This window comes from Vigna umbellata, chromosome 4 (assembly GCF_029865625.1).
Source record: "Vigna umbellata cultivar VRB3 chromosome 4, Vumbellata_1.0, whole genome shotgun sequence".
NCBI classification, from domain to species: Eukaryota; Viridiplantae; Streptophyta; class Magnoliopsida; order Fabales; family Fabaceae; genus Vigna; species Vigna umbellata.
Window position 1 is genome coordinate 60,107,272 of NC_142168.1, and position 17,653 is coordinate 60,124,924.

The 17,653-nt window shown below is 31.7% G+C and overlaps 1 pseudogene across 1 annotated transcript; it reads right to left on the reverse strand.

The window, feature by feature from the left end:
* Positions 1 to 15,463: 15,463 nt before the first annotated feature.
* Positions 15,464 to 17,189, reverse strand: LOC148200754 (uncharacterized; annotated as a pseudogene). The gene is made up of 3 exons (XR_015786241.1): positions 16,459 to 17,189; positions 16,203 to 16,316; positions 15,464 to 16,063 (listed from the first exon to the last, which is right to left on the reverse strand). The product of XR_015786241.1 is annotated as an uncharacterized LOC148200754 (transcript).
* Between the last annotated feature and the right edge of the window lie 464 nt (positions 17,190 to 17,653).

Below are 17,653 nucleotides of genomic sequence, written 5' to 3' on the forward strand. Positions count from 1 at the left end.
AAGGTCACCCTCTACAATGCAACTATGGTGACGAAACTTTAAAACAAGCGTTTATAATCATCCTCTACACAAGTTTGTAGGGCTCGCAATTTGTTAAAAAAATAATAAATTTCCAATTTGGCACAATGTCAAATGGAAGTAACACTAAAACTAGTGTCAAAATATTAGTTTCAGTGGGGTGTGGGGGTCCCTTAAAACATTTCGAGATGTCTCGATAACCGGACGGTCCTTAATGACTGGATGGACGCTTTGGGGGTAGACAGATTCGTTGAAGGTCAGATGGTCACCCTGATATTCGTCATACTCCAAGTTGTTTGTTCTCCCTCCTCCTTCTCCAGGCCAGGTGGGCGGGTACCTGTCAAAAGCACTCTGACGCTCAAGTCAGTAAAAGTGACCGAATGGTTATCACAAAAGATGCAAGTAATGCATAATATGCAGCGTGTGCAATCTGGTATGAAGTCATACTTGGGACCTTTATTTATACTAGTTGCAAAGGGCTTTTATTTTTCGTGGTGCCAAATGATGGCTCAATCACGTATTAACCTCCATTAGGGGCTTTAATGAGCTATTATCGTTCATAATCTAACCATACGGTCGACCAGGGTTGTTGGCCTGGTGGTCGGCCTAAGAAGAACCGTTCGGCCTAGGAATAATCATTCGAATTTGACATGTAGTCGGCCAAGGTTGTAGGCCGGGTACGAACAACTTGGAGTATGATGAAGATTAAGGTGACCGTCCGACCTTCAACGAATCTGTCTACCCCTCAAAGTGTTCGTCCAATCATTAAGGATTGTCTGGTCTTCGAGACATCTTGGAATGTTTTAAGGGACCCCCACACCATACCGAAATATTTGGCACCCACTATGGGGCCGAGCGACATCCCCTGTGATCCACGAGGAACCAAACAAGGACGCAGTCTCAGCATCAGTACTCCAAAGGTCTCAACCGTTCGGCCGTAGTAATCAAGTACTTTCTCAAACTAGGCCTCGCGAGTACATGGTCAAAACTGACATCACGTCAAATCATTCGGCCGTGCGACCTCAAGTACATCCGTCATCCGGCCTCCGTTATCCAGCCTCCACTATTTGGCCTCAACAACTCGGTTGATGAACGGGGAGTTCTTCAATGAACCACTGTCAGCTTTGTTGGACACTGAACGACGAGTTCTTTGTTGAACCACTGTTGCCCGACTCCGAACAAAGCCCAAGTTGATTGAAGGCGAGTTCTTTAATGAACCACCGTCAGCTTGGCTGGGTAGTGAACGACGAGTTCTTTAATGAACCATTGTTGCCCGACTCCAAACAAAGCCCAAGTTGATGAAAGACGAGTTCTTTAATGAACCACTGTCAACTTGGTCGGGCACTAAACGACGAGTTCTTTGTTGAACCACTGTTGCCCGACTCTAGACAAAGCCCAAGTTAATGAACGACGAGTTCTACAGATGAAGCAGCGTCACAATCCGGTCGTACACTAGCCTCAACTATTCGGACGACCGTCCTCAACAACTTGGCCTTCCATGGCCTTGCAACCATCCGGCCTTACATGGGCCTCAAGCTCTCGGCCATTCGGCCTCCAACTTCTCGGCCTCACGTGGCCTCAACCTTTCGACCTTGAAATGCCATCAACTTCTCGGCCTTACGCAGCCTCAACCGTTTGACCTTGAAATGGCCTCAAATTCTTGACCTCACGTGGCCTCAACCATTCGGCCCTGAAATAACCTCAAATTCTCAGCCTGACACGGCCTCAACCCTTCGGCCTTGAAATGCCATCAACTTCTCGGCCTTACGCGGCCTCAATCGTTCGACCTTGAAATGGCCTCAACTTCTTGGCCTCCCACGACCTCTACTGTTCCACCTTAAAATGGCCTCAACTTCTCGGCCTCACGCGGCCTCAACCGTTCAACCTTCAAAAGGCCTCAACTTCTCGACCTCTAAAGGCCTCAATCGTTCCAGCATTCCTTGGCCTTCATATGGCCTCAAGCGTTCGGCCGTCAAAGGCCTCAGCTTAGCCTCCAAAGGCCTCAGCTTCTAGGCCTAATGGCCTCAACCGTTCGGTCATCAAAGGCCTCAACTCGGCCTCCAAAGGCCTCAGCTTCTAGGCCTCCAAATGCCTCAGCTTCTAGGCCTAAAGGCCTCACCCGTTCGGCCTCCGAAGGCCTCAACAACTTGGCCTCAATAAGCCTCACTCGTTCAGCCATTTCCCGGGCCTTCACCCTCAACCATTCAGCCTCCATTTCATTGGCCTTCTAAGGCCTCAACTCTCGGCCTCCAAAAGGCCTCAACCGCTCAACCTTCAAAGGCCTCAACTCGGCCTTCATAAGCCTCGATCGTTCGGCCACTGCTTGGCCTCAACTTGGCCTTCATATGGCCTCAACCGTTCGGTTGTCAAAGGCTTCAACTCGACCTCCAAAGGCCTCAGTTTCTACACCTAACGCCCAACTCGTTCGGCCTCCAAAGGCCTCAGCTTCTCGGCCTCCAAGGCCCCAACCATTCAGCAACTTATTGGCCTCAACCTTTCGGCCATTCGGCCTTCATTCCTTGGCCTCCAAAGGCCTTAACTGTCCGACCATCCGACCTCTCTACCATTCAAGTATTTAACCAAATTAGCATCAGCTATATGGCCATTCGGCCTTCAGTATTCAGCCATTCGGCCTCCACTATACGTCAATTCGGCCTTAATTATACGGCCATCTGGCCTCAATCATTCAACCTCGGCCACCCAGCTTCGGTCATTTGGCCTCTACTACTCGGCCTTCGATGGCCTCGAACTTAGCCAAATTTGGTATCGAGCGTTCAGCCTCGACGGTTTGTCCTTAAAGGAATCCCGACTGGCAACACCAAAGTCGGCGACCCCGTACCTCTCGGTCGACAAAGGCATGACCCGTTTCATCCTTCTAGGCAGTCATCTTAATCAACTTATGACGAAGAAAGACAAAAGGCCAACAGAAGATCCCGTCCGTAATAGGAAGGCCATAAACATAACCCCTTCTCATAATAAAATCATGCTCGGGCTTGGGGGGCTTATGTACCGTACGGTCCTCCCTACCTCATATGTCGAACGGTTCTTCTTAGGCCGACCACCAGGCCAACAACCATGACCGACCGTATGGTTAGATTATGAACGATAATAGCTCATTAAAGTCCCTAATGGAGGTTAAGGCGTGATTGGGCCGTCATTTGGCACCACGAAAGGTAAAAGCCCATTGCAACTAGTATAAATAAAGGTCTCAGGTATGACATCAGACCAGATTGCATATTATGCATTACTTGCATCTTTTGTGATAATCGTTCGGTCACTTTTACTGACTTGAGCGTCGGAGTGCCTTTGACAGGTACCCGCTCGTCCGGCCTGGAGAAGGAGGAGGGAGAACGAACAACTTGGAGTATGACGAAAATCAAGGTGATCATCCGACCTTCAACAAATTTGTCTACCCCTAAAGTGTCCGTCCAGTCATTAAGGACCATCCGGTCTTCGAGACATCTCAGAATGTTTTAAGGGACTCCATACCCCCATCGAAACACTCTTATAATTATTTAACACCCAATGTATTAAAATATGTACATCTATATTCAATTCATTAATAAAACCTTCAATGAGCATGTTGAATACTCGAAATTTGAATTATAGGTTTATTGAGTTTATTGTAACTTTGTACTAAACAAGTAAGTGTAAATGGCTAATTACCTCAAAGTTTGCATTACGCATTTATTGAGTTTGTTGTCCTAAAAAACCTAAGTAAAAAAATTAATTATTGCTTATTAACTCTTATTATATATTTTTCAAATCCTATTCCACTGAGTATAATTTGATCTTTAAAGTTTGTATTAAGTATTTATTAAGTTTTTTTTATTGTGTGATTATTTAAAACTCAATGTATTATGTACATTTATATTCAATTCACTGATAAAATCTTCAATGAGCATATTAATTGCTTGAATTTTGCATTACGCGTTTATTGAATTTTTTGTAACTTGTACCACACAACTAAGTGCAAATGACCAATTATCTTTTATTGACTCTTATTGCATATTTTTCAAATCATATTCCAACTAAGCATGTTTCAAATTTTGAAGTTTGTATTAAGTATTTTTTGATCTCACGTAAAAATAACATTTTTTACAACTCCATTATAAAGGTTGTACAATAATTTATATTGTATGTTTGGTATTTATTATAAGATGCACCAAACAACTAAATATGTGCATACTAAATATGTGCATGACTAACTAGTTGAGAGAGGACTATCTCCTAAAACATATATGTGAAGAACTAGAAAAAGAACGTTTGTAATTCAAAATATCTATGACAAGGTCAAAGATCAAAACACGTCTCCTTGAATCTTGAATATTATAATCTTTCATGAAGAGAGGAATTTAAAGAACGTGAAGATCATGAGCAAAATAATTTAGGAAATTAAATAAATTATATTTTTTTATTTTAATTGCAAACAATTTATTTCTATTTTTCAAGTTATTTTTGGACCCAATGTCCTTGGGCTTTCTTTTAAGGTTTCTTAGGTGCCTTAAACATTTGTACCTATATATAGTAGGGGCACCAAATACATATGTAGACACTTTTGAGTCATAATATATGCATTTGCATTTTTGAGAGAGGATTCTCTTGGTTCTTGGTTTACAACTCTGATTCTTATCAAAGATTAACATCTTTGTAGCGAATCTTCCTTGACTTATCAATCTGCTAGAATGTGGTATCCCTATTTCTGTCTTATTCTACGCTCTTCTCTGATTTATTTTTATTGTGCCCCTAGAGGATTCAAATTCATAAAAAATAATACTCTTTCCTAGACAGGATCATATCACTAGTGGATTACAATTATCTCTATGTCCATATACAAATTGAATTCTAGTAAATACAATCCGACTTTAAATGTGTATTTACTATTTATTTATTTTTCTCTTAGTGTGTGATTGTTAAAGTGTGTTCACTTGAGGATGATGATTTGAGGAAGAGAGATTTGAGTGAATTTGAGAGTAAATTGCATGTTTTTTTTTAATGGATTTGGAAGTGATTAAAAGTGGATTTGAAAGTAAAGTTTGTATAAAATTAATGTAGATAAAAAAATATTAATTGATAGAAATTAAAGATTACTAAAATGTCCTTAGTAGTAAAAGTAATATAAAATTATATTTATTATATAAAATAAATTTTAAGTATTAAAAAATCAAAACAAATTGAAAAATAAAAATAAAAAAATGAAGTAAAGTGAAATTATTAATTTTAAACTTCACCCACACAAAAAATAATTACAAATAAACTTCACCCACACAAACCACCACTGTAACAATTTTATTACACCCAAATATAAATTTCAGTATTATAAAAATGTATAATTTATAATAGTGAGCAAAATAGAAGTCGAAATATTATTAAGGGTTTGTTTTCTTCACTCCTAAATTAATGGTGAAAGAAAGAGATTAATTAGATGATGGAGGAGTTTTGTGTAGTCTCATTATTTAGAAAACATTATCACTTCTAATATACTATTTTATAATTCTTTATAAAAAAAATTTATTCACATAATATTATATTTTATTTATGAACATAATTTTTTTTTGTAAATTAAAACTTATACAATTATATTTTTTACTTTATTTTATATTTTTCAACTAGTTCATAAATTATTTTATAGAAAAAAAATTACTTCAATAAATTAACTTATGAATTGGAAACATAGAGTTTAGAAATATATCAAAAGTCAAACTAATTTATTAATTAGAAACTTAGGGATGACCATAGTATGGGTCGGATAAGGAATAATGTTTATCTGTTATGTGTTTTATTTAAAATAATATGTTCAGTTACTTGTTGAATATTTGTGAAAAACGTTACGAGCCTTTTTATATAGAAAATTTTAAATATTTTATTTTTAAATTTAGATAAATTTATTTAAAAAATCTTTAAAATATTAACTTATATAAAAAATTAATTTTTACGTACAATTTAAATTAAATTACTCAATAAAATATTAATATAAATAAATTTAGTTTTTTCTAAAAAAAATTAAATGAATTATACAAAAAATATAAATTTTTAAAAATTAATCTTTTTAAAAAAAACCTTCAATTTCATAGATTTAAATAAGAAAATAAAAATAATTTTACACCATTCTTTTACGGATTATACTTTTTTATTAATAATATTATTTTAATCATTTAAAGTTTAAAAACTTCAAATAAAATTTATTAATAATTATTATCAAATAATCTATTAAATACTTTACATTTATGTTTAGTATAACTTTGTTTGAAAAATATTTACTTGTGTGAAGATGTTTCATCTTTATCATAAATATTATTTATGAATTGTTCTGCGAAACCTTAGTTAAACAATTAATGTGCTTTTAATAATTATCTGCCAAAACTACTATAAAAGGTTCCCTGGTGCCTTTGTTGAAACAATGTGAAATAAACTTGAAAACACAGATCTGGTTTAGTGAGTCAGATCTTGAGAAGTAAGAATTCCATAAAAAAGATTGTGTGGAACTATCTCTCAATACTTATTACACTAACAAAGGTATGTGATTATTTATTCATGTCTTTTATATTTTTTATTGATTTTTTTTCTCGAATATACTTGTTCTATTAATGGAACAACCTAAGATTAGGATCGTTCTCTTTATGTTTTTGGCTTTTATCTTTTGCTAAATTTCTTTATTCATGAATTATATATAGGTGTTTCCTCAATTTTCCATTAAACTTGTTCTTCAGCAATAATTTCTCGATTATTTTTTTCAATAATTTTTCATGATAGTACTGTTTCCCGATCTAACAGTTGATTTCAATTTCTAAACATTTTTCATTAAAAAAAACATTTTTATACTCTAATTCTCTTGTTCCGTTTTTTATGATAATTTAAAGCTATAATAATCTTATTTTTGAATTTTTTATTCAAATTGAAGTAATTATTTTGAAAGAAATGAAATTAGGGATATTTTTAAAACCAGATCAACCCTAAAATTTCAAAAACCTTTCAAATCGAATCGATTAATTTGGATTTAACTCGTGGCCTAATGGACTCTAACGGAAATCAACTTAACCAAATCTAAGTGTCGTTAATTTCGATGTTCTATTCGTGATTTATAAATCTATTTATTGCAAAACAAACCAAAAAAAAAAATAACATTATTTTTATTTTATTATGCTTTACCCTTTTCATTTAACATCTTATAATATTCGGTAAAGAATTTACTATTATTTAGTTGTCGTAAATAAATCACAACAAAATAAATTATTTTCATATCTCTAATGAGAATATTATGCGTGAAATTTTGGCGAAAAATTGGTGTATTTTTTTTCTTTAATTGTTTTTACATATATAACAAATCCAATACAATAGAACCAAATCAATTCCTTGTTGATCAAATTAATAATGATATCATAAACATTGAAAATTATTTCTTAAAATCAGTTATTAATTTGAAAACTTACCATATTAAAAATGTTATTAGTTATAATTTATAGTAAATATTAAAATATTACTATATAATAAACATTTTTATCAAAACCTGATGAATAGAAATTAACGAAAAATAGCCTAAATCTCTTAAAAATTCAATTTTAATAATACTTTTTTTTCCGATCAGGTACTAGATATGTATGAAGATAGATTCAGAAGTTTTGCATGCAACATTGAGAGTGTGGGATTTGTTGGAGTTTGCAAGAGAAAAAGAGTGAAAATGAAGCCAATTTCCAGCAATGAAGATGAAGAGTTCCAAAGATGCAACAACAAAACTCAATAGTCTACAAAGATGCAACAACAAAACTCACATACCTTAGTTTAAGGTTGTGTGAGTAATATAAAAAGGTTATATAATATACCTCAAGTACAAATAAGGTTAAACATGATAAAGAAGATAATTTTGCAATTGTTTTCTACATCATTGTTTAACATTATTTTAACCATGAGGTAATAAAAAAATTATTATATAATAATATAAATTTATATATTTAAAAAGAATTATATATAATTTATTTTAACATAAAACTATTTTTATATTTATAAAAAATATAATATTATTATAGTTAGTGATTAGGTTGACAAATTATGGGGGACGAAGAACATATTCTTGTTTTGAATTGTTAACAACTCCCCCCACCCCACCACCACAAATAATATAAATAAATAAATAAATATATATATATATATATATATATATATATATATATATATATATATATATATATATATAAAATAACATTATTTGAAACCTTGTTCTTCATTCATTTTAGTATATATATCTTAATTTCTAGTTTTGGGAGTGAGATTAAAGTTGTAGTGTTGTGGATATATTATCCTAAAGGTGGGGAAATTGGTTGCTTATGTTGTGTTCAATTATTTATTTACTTGGATATGGATAGCCTTAGAAGGGTTTATGTTCATATTTTTTGCCATGGCAACAAATTTGTTGAAAGGTTGTATGTTGTTACATGGTATATTATTTTCTTCTATTAACTTTTTCCATATAAGGAAAAAGGAAAATTGATGTAAAATGTATTATTTTGTGTAATGTGACGAAGTTTTAATTTTATGAATAATGTGAGTATTATTGTCAATTATATTGTGTTTATGTTTTTTGTAAGTCAAATTTTATTTGCAAGCACAAAATAAGAGTGTTTTTTTAATTTTTGTATGATGAGAACGTAAATTATGAAAGAAAAATAATAGTTTAATAAGAGAACTTGAGAAAATTAAAGCAAACATTTATTGAATTAGCCGCTTATTAATAAATATATTAATTGTTATCTGTTACTTTTAATATTCTTGAAAAAACTAATAGTGAGGTCTCGACTTACTGTCTGTCCACGTGGATGTATTTATTGCGTTTAATTATGAACAAAATCACTTATGTATAAAAGAAAAAAAGAATTATGAAAAAGTGTGACATTTTTTATGCTTATAGAATTGAAATTATTGTAGTAAAAAACGCTACAAAACCAAATTTCTAACCATGAAAGTAATTGTTAGGTCCACATTATATAACTTTAGAGTTTCACATAACTTACAAGGGATAAATTATAATTATATTTATATTTATTTACAAATTAAATTAGCGCAACATAATTAGATCTTTAAAATTTGTATTTGATATTTACTGATTTGTTGTGACTATATGATTGGTTAATGTTCTAATCCATCAAAATGTACTAATATTCAATTCACTAATCAAATCGTTTTTTACCGTATAAAGTACCTAAAATATTTATTAGATATTTATTGAACTTCGTGTAACAGTTAACAGTTGAGACTAATTAGTGTTGAAATCATAAAAGAACTGTGATTATATTAGCTTTCAAATTAAATTTCATCTAAGCATGTAAAAGTATTTCAAAATTATATATAAATAATGACTAATATAATGACCAATTTATAAACTAAAAATTTCTGATAAGTAAAATAATTTTTAAATTGGTCGCTATATTGAATTGGTATTAAATTTGTTATTAACATTAATTATTAATAATTATTAATGTTTTCACTATAAAAAAATTGGTCCAAAATTGATAATTATTTAGAGATTTTCTTACAGTGAAATTATATATTATTGAACTTCTCTATATATTAAAATGTATATATACAAATTTAATTTACTAAAAACTAAGTTATCCTTGAAAACAAAATTAATTTACTAATAAAATCTTCTCTTAACATATTTAGTTATTCAAATATACACTGTGTGTATTACAGTTACTAGTAATTTGCACTAAATAACTCAATGTATAAATGGCTATTTCATGCATAATACATAAAAACAAATTGCTCATATTCATTTTCAAATCCTAAGAATAATTTGATCCTTGAAATTTGTATTAATTATTTATTAAATTTTGTTCTTTGTATAAGTAGTTGACACTCATATACATTCAATTTACTGTATTGCATGAATAAATTAAGTGTTCAAAATATACGTTATGATCAATATATAAATATGTTGAATTTCTTGTAACTTGCATCAAACAATTAAACAAACTAAGTGTATAAACGACTAAATAACGTTTATAGTATTTTGTGCTTTCAAATTTAATTTCAGTTAAACATATTTTAATCTTTGAATATTACATTAACATGTTTCTACATTAAGTATTTATTGACTTTCTTGTAACCTGTACCAATCAAGTAGTTGTACACAAGACTAAATAACGCTTATTGCATAACAAAATGTTTGTACATTCAAATCTAATTAATGATGTTCTTAATTTTATAAGAAATGAACCTATACTTAAATAATGCAAGTTACATGAAGGAAGATATGTTTGTAAGTACCTCAAGTATTTGGATTTTATTTTAATTTAAACCATTCATTAAGTCAAGACGAATAAAACATCTTTGATTTTTAATTGAATTTTTTTTTATTTAATTGAAATTTCATTAGTGAGAAAAATAATAATAGGATTGCATTGAAAAAAAGAAGAAGCAAATATTTAATTGAATTAACTTTTAATTAAATTTATAATTTCTTTGAATTGAATCCATTTATTCATAAAAGATAAATAAGTAATTAATTTGTGTTATATTAATAATTTATAAGATCATTATATAATGGATGCAAATCTTATTTTATAAGTTTGTGTTGTGAGATTAAGTTAGATTTAAACATTTTTTAACATTGTATTAGAACTATGCATTAAAATTTATCTTAGCGAGATTTATTGTTTGTTCGGTCTATTATGCTATTTGTTGTTAGTAGATTTGTTGTTTGTTAGACCTATTATGTCACCTATTATTGGACCACTGTCAGACTATATATTAGTGTTTAGTCTCACACTTAAGATACATATGACTAGACATGAGATGAATGTCTTGAAGATTTTACATTGACTAGAGATAAGACAACTTTATAGTATATAAATGGATGGAAACAAAACCTTACAAGTCAGTTTTTTAGGGTTGAGTTAAATTTTTTAAAGTTCGTTTCTCAACATGGTATCAAAGTTATGGTTAGAGTCTATCTTAAAGATGATTTCTTTTTTGTTAGGATTATTATTCCAACATTAGACCACTCATTAATATCTAGTCATACACTCAAAATGTATATAACTCAATTTTGTAATGTTGAGTTAGACTTAAAATCCACTTCTTATCATGGTATCAAAGTTTTGGGTTAGAGTCTATCCTAACGAGATTTGTTGTTTGTGGGACTTATTGTGCCACTTGCTATCGAAAGATTTGTTGTTTGTTGGGCTTATTGTGTCACTCGCTAAAGGACGACTATCATACCACGTATGTTTAGTCTCACGCTCGAAATGTATATGACTCGACATGAGTGAGGTGTGTGGGAAGTTTCACATTGACTAAAGATAAAATCACTCTATAATATATAAGTGGGTGTAAACCTCACCTCACAACCCAATTTTGTGGGGTTGAGTTAGACTTAAAGTTCACTTCTCAACATGGTATCAAATCAATGGTTAGGCATATTCTAGCAAATTTTGTTGTTTATTAGATTTATTGTTCCATCCCCCATAGGATCGCTATCGGATCACCCATTAATGTTTAGACTCATGCTCTAAATGTATATGAGACTTGATTTTGTGGAATTGAGTTAAGCTTAAAATCCAATTCTTAACATGGTATATGAGTCATGTTTTTGAACCTATCCTAGCGATATTTATTATTTGTTGGGCTTATTGTGCCACCTAATATTAGAAGGTTTGTTGTTTGTTTGGCCTATTGTTTTACATATTATCTGATCGCTTTCAAACCACCTATTAATGTTTAGTCTCATGTTCAAAGTGTATATGGCTCAATGTGAGGGACGTGTGTTAGAGATTTTACATCGACTAAATATAAGACGAGTTTATAAATCTGGACGCAAATCTCACCTTACAAGTCTATTTTGTGGGTTTGAGTTATGTTTAAAGTTCACTTCTCAACATGGTAGTATAGTCAAGGTTATAGTATATTCTAGCGAAATTTGTTATTTGTTGGGTCTATTGTTCCACAGTTATTGGGCTAGTATAAGACAATCCTTTAATATCTAATTTCACGTTCGAAATGTATATGACTCAACGTAAGGGGTGTGTGTTGGAAGTCTCGCTTGAACTAAAGATAAAGTCACTTTACAATATATAAGTGGATACAAACCTCACTTTACAAGACGAATTTTGTGAAATTGAGTTAGGGTTAAAGTCCACTTTTCGACATGGTATCAATGTCAAGGTTAGAGTCTATCTAACGATGTTTGTTCTTTGTTAGGTCTATTGTTCCACCTATTATCATTCTACTATCTAATCAATCATTAACATCTAGTCTCATATTTAAAATGTATATAACTTGATATGAGGGAGTTGTGTTGGATGTTCTACATCTGCTAAATATAGGATCACTTTATAATATATAACTGAATATAAACCTCATATTACACATTGATGTTTTAAAGTTAAGTTAGACTTGAAATTTACTTCTTAACCTCTTAATCAAATTAATAAAAAATAGTATTTTGTAATTTTATTATGATTTTACTTTATTCATTTAATATCTTTATGATATCTTATTAATTTTTACTATGTTTTGGTTGGTCTGAACCACTTACAGCAAAATAATTTGCTTATATATTTTTAATTGTAAAATTAAGTGTGAAATGTGGGGGAAAATTAGGTGTATTTTTTTCTTAAAACAAATTTTACAGCCAATTTTAAGAAAAATAAATAAATTTTCACATTATAAATATTGAAAATTAGTTATTAAAAAAGTTAATAATTTGACAATCTGACCAAATTGAAAAGTTGTTTATTATAATTTACTATAAATATTGAAAATAATGAAATCATAACTATACGATAAATACTTTTATAAAAAAACATGCAGATGAATATAAATTGTTATAGAAAGAAAATCTATATTTTTGTTTTTTATAAAAACTGAAGTTTAATAATAATAATAATTTTGTTTGATCAAGTACCTGATGTTAGAAGCAGATTCAAAAGTTTCGCAGGCAACATTTTGTGGGCTTTGTTATAGTCTACAACAGACTACGCATTTTTTCTTACTGTACCTCCATAATTTCTAATTTCACTTCCATAATTTTTAAATTGACATTTTTGTAAAAATGATTTTTGAATCATCTATTCTAAAACACTTCAGAATAAGTTTTCTGATTTTTTTAAACATAATTTCAAAAATAGGACTTTTGGAATATGATTATTGAAACAAGCTTTTTAGAACATATAAAATTCATTTCGAACTACTTTTGTAAAATAAGCTTTCTAGAACATATGAGATGCTTTCGAGATTGAGCTTTCTACAATAAGTTATCTTATATATGAAATGCATTCTGGAACCAAATTTATAAAACAAGCTTTCTGGAGCATATAGTCGAAACAGGCTTTCTGGAATAAGCTTCCAACTAAACCCACTGTCTCTCTTCTCTCTCTTTCTCTCTTTTTTCATCCTTATACTTGTAGTATGAGGGTACAGTTAGTAATCATGGTGGTGCAGAAAGAAAGCCCAGATTGAGAATTAAAACAAATCCCATTTTCAACCATGAACCATCAAGACTACCAAATATGCAACAACAAAACACACACACCTCACTTATAATTGTGTAAGATAAAACAATTATCTAATCATTTTCTATATAATTGTTTATTCTCAAATTTAGTTTGAGTTTTTTCGTTTATATATTCATCTATTTTGTCTCATTTCTGTCAATAATACCAATTTATCAGTAAAATTCTTACTTTTTCGACAGATTTTCTCTGTTTAAAATTATATTTTATTTTTGTAGCGGTTTTTCTAGTTTGAGTAGGATTGTTCCACGTTATGAGAGATTTACTACACATGGTAAGTTTCATGTAACCTCTTTCAGAGAATTTTGTGTGCGTCCTTGACATAGTTTTATACATTATTATATTTTCTATCTAAAGAATTTTTGTTTTTCTACCCTTCATCTTAGTTTTTCAAGGATATATGTGATATTGATCAATAAAATATCTATCTTTTACATATATAAGATTGTAGGAATATGAACATACCAACTTAAAATTCTTCTACTTCTTCTTTTCTATAATTTAACATATTATTTTGATTATAAAATTTGATTTTGTTTAACTTTAGAAATGTGTGAATTTAATCCTTTTAACCAAATTTTGTTAACTTTATTTGATGTTTCAAACGTATTTCTCGGTTAAAATTGAAGCAAAAATGTGTCAAACGGTGTAAATAACTCAAATGCTATCATGAAACACACTTGAAACATCAAATAAACCTAACAGGACTAAATTAGGCCAAAGTTTTGAAGAGGGACTAATTCCAATTTTCACTAAAAGTTAAGGGACCAAAAACATATTTAACCCTAATTTAAATTATATAATTTTAATATTTTTTTGAAAATTTTATAAAATAAAAATATAACAAACATTATTGTTTATATTTATTTTAGAGTTGTCAAAACGGACTACCCAACCTGACCTAGCTTGACCTATTATGCGTGAGTCACTTAGTGAGTCAATCCAACCCAACTCATTTATTAGCGAGTCGAAAAAATTTGAATCCAACCCGACCTACCATAGATTGGTAATTTAAACGGGTTGACCCACTCACTTAATTGCAAGTTTTTTTTCTTTTTTATATTAAAAAAACATAACCAAAATTTTCTAATTCAAATTTAAATAGAGGGGAGATTATTAAATTAGATTTATGATCAATCAAACATAAAATTTTATTCACCAAAAGATATCACAAAATCTCCTCAACAAAATTTTGTATGACTTCGTATCGATTCAAATTTGTTTCAATACATAAAAATTGAGTTATTAAGTATAGATTTGTGAATTTTTCATATTGTCTAATTATTTCATACAAAAATAATTTTACTCGAGTCTCAATTTCAATATTTTGTAAAATGATTAATCCAACAAAAAATACTTATTAGAAAAATTAGGTGGATTAGTGAGTCAACTTGGTTCATCACAGGTTCAACCTGGATGAGCCAGGTTCTTAGTAATTTAGATTCAAAATTGATCTTATCGAAATTTCAAATTATTTTTCAATCCATTATGCATTGATCTTGTCAACTTGGTTCATCACCGGTCCAATCCCTTGATGAACCGAGTTGACTCATAAATTCTAATCTATTTTGAGAACACTAATTTATTTAAATAAATCATTATGTTCAACATATTATATATACACACGTGTGTGTGAGTGTCCTAATGTAAACTAAGTTACGTGTAAGTTTGTATTTATTATATATTATAATTTTTTCGTTGTATTTTATTCAACTTAATATGAATAACATAATAAGTTACTCTAATACTAATTTAAAAAATAATTTTAATCTAATACCTATAAAATAAGTTACATCTTTAGTTGATACGTGAAAAGAAAATTCAAAGAAGCAATATGAACGTGTTCTTAAATTAAATAAATAGGGTTAAACATCGAAAAAATGTAGAATTATCTTATAGAGTATTGTTTATATATGTTTACAAAAAAGTATGCATAATTTAGGACAAAAATTAGACATATTTATATTAAAAAAATGGTACCATTACAATACGCAAGAATATCGGCGAGTTATGCGGGTCATGAACTGATCCGAGTCTACACCGTGTTGGAAAATGGGTCTGATTTGGACTGGGTCAACCCGGATTCGCTATTCCGATCCGATCCCTTTGTTTGAGCTCCATTGGTTAACCCCAAGAGAACAGCGTCCGACATGGCACCAGTATTGGGTATCAAAAGGTCGTAGTCGTTGTCAGACAACGCGTCAGGATCAACTTCCATCTCAGGGAAATCGGGTTCGCCGTCGGCGACTGTTTCCTCATTTTCCGGCGTGCCAGACTTCAACGACGTCGTAGAAAGCTCAGAAGTCGACGAACACGCGTTCTCTATTTTGATACCAGAAACAGCTTCGTTGGCTTCGGGTAAACCGGTTGGAGACGGCTTGGTTCGGGTGCTGCCGGCGAGGGAGTTACGGTGAACGGGTTTAGCGTGTTTGTGTTCGCCGGTGTAGGTGACGATGAACATGTTGGGTTCGGTGTTGCTTCGCTCCACTTGCTTTCTCGCAGCACAGCCTTTGCAGCTACTGCATCTGTAATAGTTCCTGTGAAATAAAAACTCTTTGAATGAGTTTTTCTTGTGATCGAGAATGAGATTCGAAGCGTAATGTTGTGAATATATTACTGTGAGCAGATGAGAGAATGTTTCATATACGTATATGATGTGTTCGATTATTTCCTTACCTTGGATACGGAGAGCCTTTGATTGGTTTTTGACCATATTTTCGCCATGCCCATGAGTCTGCCGAGAGGTTGTCTGCGGTTACATGACGCACAATTTTCTTCTGGTGGTTTTTTCTGTGGAGAAAAATGGAAATTGATGTAAGATGTGGTAGGTTATCTTATGGGGTATTGTGTATGGTAAAAAAGTTTGAGTTTTTCTTTTAATGTAACGAGATTGAGTAAAGTTCGTTTATTGTCGGGAATTGAAATGATTTACCTCTTTCTTGATCTGGGTGTCTGTGGTTGTGTAGTTGGTGAAAGGATAGGGACTTGTTTGGGTTGCTTGAAGTTGAGGCAGGTTTTGCTTTCGTTGCTGTTGTTCTGGAGTTTGGGATTGATGTTGCTGTTGGTGGTGCTGTTCTTGGAATCTGTCAAAACCAGTAGTGGAGGGTGCTCCAATGGAGGTGTGATTTGTGGGAGCAGGAACAAGATGATGGTGATGACCTTGTTGTATATGCTGTTGTCCAATGAATCCCGCAACGTCAGAAAAAGTGGAATTGGGATTGATGCCAATAGCACTAGTGATAGTGCTAGAAATGGTGGTGGTGGTGGTGGGGTTGAAGTTTATTAGCAACTGGTGAAGCTCTTGAGACTCATTGGTTGGTGGTTGCAGAAGATTGGGAAAAGAGAATGATGCATTCTCGTGGCTGGAATCGAAGCAAGAGGTGGTGTTTGGAGATCTGGGAGTGGTGGTGGAAGTCACGGTGGGTGGGTTTGGTGTGGTTGTGGTGGCAGTAAAGGTGGCAGCTTTACAACTTCTAACGATGGCAAAGAGATCCCAATCCTCATGAGCCATTTTTGAGGAACAGGTTGGTGGTGGGTATGCCTAGAAATCCTCACAAAACAAATCTCAGTTGTGTTTGTTTGGTTCTTCTATTTCTGTTCTACCCAATGGAGACAACAACTGCTAGAAGGAAAAGGTGAAATTGCAGAAAGAATGGCGCTGACTTTTTGTATGAACCAAAAGAGAAGAGAGAGAGAATGCTCTGGTGGAGCACTGACCCAGTTGAGTAATTGTTAATTATTTATACTGAGAAAGAAAATGGATTCTATAAGGAAAGGAAAAAGAAAAGGATAGAGATGAAAAGTAGATATGAAAGTGAGACTGTTTTCTTATTGATTTTTTAATTCCCTCATGGATTTAGTGTTCTGTTTTTTGGTTTCTCAAGGTTTTCGCATTGACTTTGGTATAATGTCAAAGGGGACCCAACGAAAGGTGGGGGCAACCTAAGGAAGATGCCTATGTTTATTTCTATCTTAGCCCTACCAAATGGTCCATTTAAATTATTGTCATATTTATATACTTAAGATTTTAAGTTTTTGTATATTTAAGAAAAAGAAAATTAATCTTTTTACACACTTAAATTTTTTATTCATTTAAAATTATTTTTACTTGATTTTTACTTTTTTTT